We start from the raw sequence: 6,094 nt of genomic DNA on the forward strand, positions 1-6,094 counted from the left end.
TCAATCCAAACAGACTCATGACCCAAACTGACGCACCTCCACAAACTGACCCATCACCCCAAACTGACTCATCACAACAACTGACCCATTAACCCAAACTGACCCATGACCAAAAACTGACCCATCACCCCAAATTGACCCATCACCCCAAACTGACTCATCACACCCGATTGACCCATCACCCCAAACTGATCCATCACCACAAACTCACTCATCACCCCAAACTGACTCAAACCAAAAATTGACACATTTCACCACACCGACTCATCACCCACAAACTGAACCAAGAACCCCAAAATGACTCATCAGCCCAAACTGACACATCACTCCAAACTGACTCAGTACCCCAAACTGATCCATCACCGCAAACTGACCCATGATCCCAAACTGATCCATCTCCCCAAACTGACGCATCACCCCAAACTGAAGCACCACCCCAAACAGACTCATGACCAAAAACTGACCCATTTCACCGAACCGATTCATCCCCACAAACTGACCCATCACTCCATACTGGCCAATCACCTTGAACTGACCCATCAACCCAAACTGACTCATCATACCAAACTGACAAATCTCCCTAGTGACTCATCACCCCAAACTGACCCATCACGCCAAACTGAACTGATTCATCGCCCGAAACTTACCCATCACCCCAAATTGTTCCATCACCCAGAACTGATTCATCACCATAAACTGACCCATCACCCCAAACTGACCCATCAATCCAAACAGACTCATCCCCCAAACTGACGCACCTCCACAAACTGACCCTTCACCCCAAACTGACTCATCACCACAAACTGACCCATTAACCCAAACAGACTCATGACCAAAAACTGACCCATCACTCCAAACTGACTCATTACCCCAAACTGACCCATCACCCCAAATTGACCCAACACCCCAAACTGACTCATCACTACCCGACTGATCCATCACCCCAAACTGATCCATCACCAAAAACTGACTCGTCACTCCAAACTGACTCTTCTGCACAAACTGTCCCATCACACCAAACTGACCCATCTCCCCAAACTGACCCATTACCACAAACTGACTCTTCATCCCAAACTGACCCATCATCCATAATTGACTCATCACCAAAACTGACTCATCAACCCATGCTGACCCATTTCCCCAAAATGACTCATCACCAAAAACTGACTCATCACTCCAAACTGACTCATCACCCCAAACTGACCCATCACCCCAAACTCACTCATCACCCACAAACTGACCCATCACCCCAAACTGGACCTTCACCCTAAACTGACCCATCAACCAAACTTACCCATCACCACAAGCTGCCCCATCACCCCAAACTGACTCATCTCCCCAAACTGACGCATCACCCCAATGACTCATCACCCGAAACGGACCTATTACCCCAAACTGATTCATCTCCCCAAACTGACCCATCACCCCAAATTGTCCCATCACCCAAAATTGACTCATAACCACAAACTGAACCATCACCCCAAACTGGCCCATCACCCCAAACTGACCCATGAACCCAAAGAGACATATCAACCCAAACTGACGCACCACCACAAACTGACCCATCACCCAAAACTGAACGGTCACCCCAAATTGAATCTTCACCCCAAAGTAATCAGCACCCCAAATTAACCCATCACCATAAACTGACCCATCACCCCAAACAGACCCATCACCCCAAACTGATTATTCACCCCATACTGACCCATCACCCCAAACTGACTCATCATCAAAAACATACTCATCACTCCAAACTGACTCATCACCCCAAACTGACCAAACACACCAAACTGACCCATCAACCCAACAGACTCATTACACCCGACTGACCCATCACCCCAAACTGACCCATCACCAAAAACTGACTCATCACTCCAAACTGACTCTTCACCCCAAACTGACCCATCACCCCAAACTGATGCACCACCCAAAACAGACTCATAACCAATAAATGACACATTTCACCAAACCGACTCATTACCCACAAACTGACCCATCACCCCAAACTGACCCATCACATCGAACTGACCTATCAATCGAAACAGACTCATCCCCCAAACTGACGCACCTCCACAAACTGACCCATCACCCCAAACTGACTCATCACAACAACTGACCCTTTAAACCATACTGACCCATGACCAAAAACTGACCCATAACTCCAAACGGACTCATTACCCCAAACTGACCCATCACCCCAAGTTGACCCATCACCCGAAACTGACTCATCACACCCGATTGACCCATCACCCCAAACTGATCCATCACCACAAACTCACTCATCACCCCAAACTGACTCAAACCAAAAATTGACACATTTCACCACACCGACTCATCACCCACAAACTGAACCAACAACCCAAACTGACCTATCACCCCAAGCTGACCCATCACCCCAAACTGAACCATCACCCCAAAATGACTCATCAGCCCAAACTGACCCATCACTCCAAACTGACTCAGTACCCCAAACTGTCCATCACCCCAAACTGACCCATCACACCAAACTGATCCATCACCGCAAACTGATCCATCACCGCAAACTGACTCATCACCACAAACTGATCCAACTCGCCAAACTGACCCAGTACCCCAAACTGAACCATCGCCCCAAACTGATTCATCACCCCAAACTGACCCATCACTCCAAACTGACTCAGTACCCCAAACTGTCCATCACCCCAAACTGACCCATCACCTCAAACTGATCCATCACCGCAAACTGACCCATCATCCCAAACTGATCCATCTCCCCAAACTGACGCATCACCCCAAACTGAAGCACCACCCCAACGAGACTCATGACCAAAAACTGACCCATTTCACCGAACCGATTCAACCCCACAAACTGACCCATCACTCCAAACTGGCCAATCACCTTGAACTGACCCATCAACCCAAACTGACTCATCATACCAAACTGACAAATCTCCCTAGTGACTCATCACCCCAAACTGACCCATCACGCCAAACTGAACTGATTCATCGCCCGAAACTTACCCATCACCCCAAATTGTTCCATCACCCAGAACTGATTCATCACCATAAACTGACCCATCACCCCAAACTAACCCATCAATCCAAACAGACTCATCCCCCAAACTGACGCACCTCCACAAACTGACCCTTCACCCCAAACAGACTCATCACCACAAACTGACCCATTAACCCAAACAGACTCATGACCAAAAACTGACCCATCACTCCAAACTGACTCATTACCCCAAACTGACCCATCACCCCAAATTGACCCAACACCCCAAACTGACTCATCACTACCCGACTGATCCATCACCCCAAACTGATCCATCACCAAAAACTGACTCGTCACTCCAAACTGACTCTTCTGCACAAACTGTCCCATCACACCAAACTGACCCATCACCCCAAACTGATCCATCACCGCAAACTGACCCATCACCCCAAACTGATCCATCTCCCCAAACTGACCCATTACCCCAAACTGACTCTTCATCCCAAACTGACCCATCATCCATAATTGACTCATCACCAAAACTGACTCATCAACCCATGCTGACACATTTCCCCAAAATGACTCATCACCAAAAACTGACTCATCACTCCAAACTGACTCATCACCCCAAACTGACCCATCACCCCAAACTCACTCATCACCCACAAACTGACCCATCACCCCAAACTGGACCTTCACCCTAAACTGACCCATCAACCAAACTTACCCATCACCACAAGCTGACCCATCACCCCAAACTGACTCATCACCCCAAACTGACGCATCTCGCCAATGACTCATCACCCTAAACGGACCTATTACCCCAAACTGATTCATCACCCCAAACTGACCCATCACCCCAAATTGTCCCATCACCCAAAATTGACTCATAACCACAAACTGAACCATCACCCCAAACTGACCCATCACCCCAAACTGACCCATGAACCCAAAGAGACATATCAACCCAAACTGACGCACCACCACAAACTGACCCATCACCCAAAACTGAACGGTCACCCCAAATTGAATCTTCACCCCAAAGTAATCAGCACCACAAATTAACCCATCACCATAAACTGACCCATCACCCCAAACAGACCCATCACCCCAAACTGATTATTCACCCCATACTGACCCATCACCCCAAACTGACTCATCATCAAAAACATACTCATCACTCCAAACTGACTCATCACCCCAAAATGACCAAACACCCCAAACTGACCCATCAACCCAAACAGACTCATTACACCCGACTGACCCATCACCCCAAACTGACCCATCACCAAAAACTGACTCATCACTCCAAACTGACTCTTCACCCCAAACTGACCCATCACCCCAAACTGATGCACCACCCAAAACAGACTCATAACCAATAAATGACACATTTCACCAAACCGACTCATTACCCACAAACTGACCCATCACCCCAAACTGACCCATCACATCGAACTGACCTATCAATCCAAACAGACTCATCCCCCAAACTGACGCACCTCCACAAACTGACCCATCACCCCAAACTGACTCATCACAACAACTGACCCTTTAACCCATACTGACCCATGACCAAAAACTGACCCATAACTCCAAACGGACTCATTACCCCAAACTGACCCATCACCCCAAGTTGACCCATCACCCCAAACTGACTCATCACACCCGATTGACCCAACACCCCAAACTGATCCATCACCACAAACTGACTCATTACTCCAAACTGAAGATTCACCCCAAACTGTTCCATCAGTCCAAACTGACCCTTCACCCCAAACTGTCCCATCATCCCAAACTGGTCCATCTCCCCAACCTGACCCATCACCCCAAACTGACTCTTCACCCCAAACTGACCCATCATCCATAATTGACTCATCACCAAAAAACTGACTAATCACCACATACTGACCCATTACCCCAGAATGACTCATCACCAAAAACTGACTCATCGCTGCAAACTGACTCATCACCCCAAACTGAACCATCACCCCAAACTCACTCATCACCCCAAACTGACTCAAACCAAAAATTGACACATTTCACCACACCGACTCATCACCCACAAACTGAACCAACAACCCAAACTGAACTATCACCCCAAGCTGACCCATCACCCCAAACTGAACCATCACCCCAAAATGACTCATCAGCCCAAACTGACCCATCACTCCAAACTGACTCAGTACCCCAAACTGTCCATCACCCCAAACTGACCCATCACCCCAAACTGATCCATCACCGCAAACTGACCCATCATCCCAAACTGATCCATCTCACCAAACTGACGCATCACCCCAAACTGAAGCACCACCCCAAACAGACTCATGACCAAAAACTGACCCATTTCACCGAACCGATTCATCCCCACAAACTGACCCATCACTCCATACTGGCCAATCACCTTGAACTGACCCATCAACCAAAACTGACTCATCATACCAAACTGACTAATCTCCCTAGTGACTCATCACCCAAAACTGACCCATCACGCCAAACTGAACTGATTCATCGCCCGAAACTTACCCATCACCCCAAATTGTTCCATCACCCAGAACTGATCCATCACCATAAACTGACACATCACCCCAAACTGACCCATCAATCCAAACAGACTCATCCCCCAAACTGACGCACCTCCACAAACTGACCCTTCACCCCAAACTGACTCATCATCACAAAGTGACCCATTAACCCAAACAGACTCATAACCAAAAACTGACCCATCACTCCAAACTGACTCATTACCCCAAACTGAGCCATCACCCCAAATTGACCCAACACCTCAAACTGACTCATCACTACCCGACTGATCCATCACCCCAAACTGATCCATCACCAAAAACTGACTCGTCACTCCAAACTGACTCTTCTGCACAAACTGTCCCATCACACCAAACTGACCCATCACCCCAAACTGATCCATCACCGCAAACTGACCCATCACCCCAAACTGATCCAACTCCCCAAACTGACCCAGTACCGCAAACTGACTCTTCATCCCAAACTGACCCATCATCCATAATTGAATCATCACCAAAACTGACTCATCACCCGATGCTGACCCATTTCCCCAAAATGACTCATCACCAAAAACTGACACATCACTCCAAACTGACT

This window comes from Pristiophorus japonicus, unplaced genomic scaffold (assembly GCF_044704955.1).
Source record: "Pristiophorus japonicus isolate sPriJap1 unplaced genomic scaffold, sPriJap1.hap1 HAP1_SCAFFOLD_33, whole genome shotgun sequence".
NCBI lineage: Eukaryota > Metazoa > Chordata > Chondrichthyes > Pristiophoridae > Pristiophorus > Pristiophorus japonicus.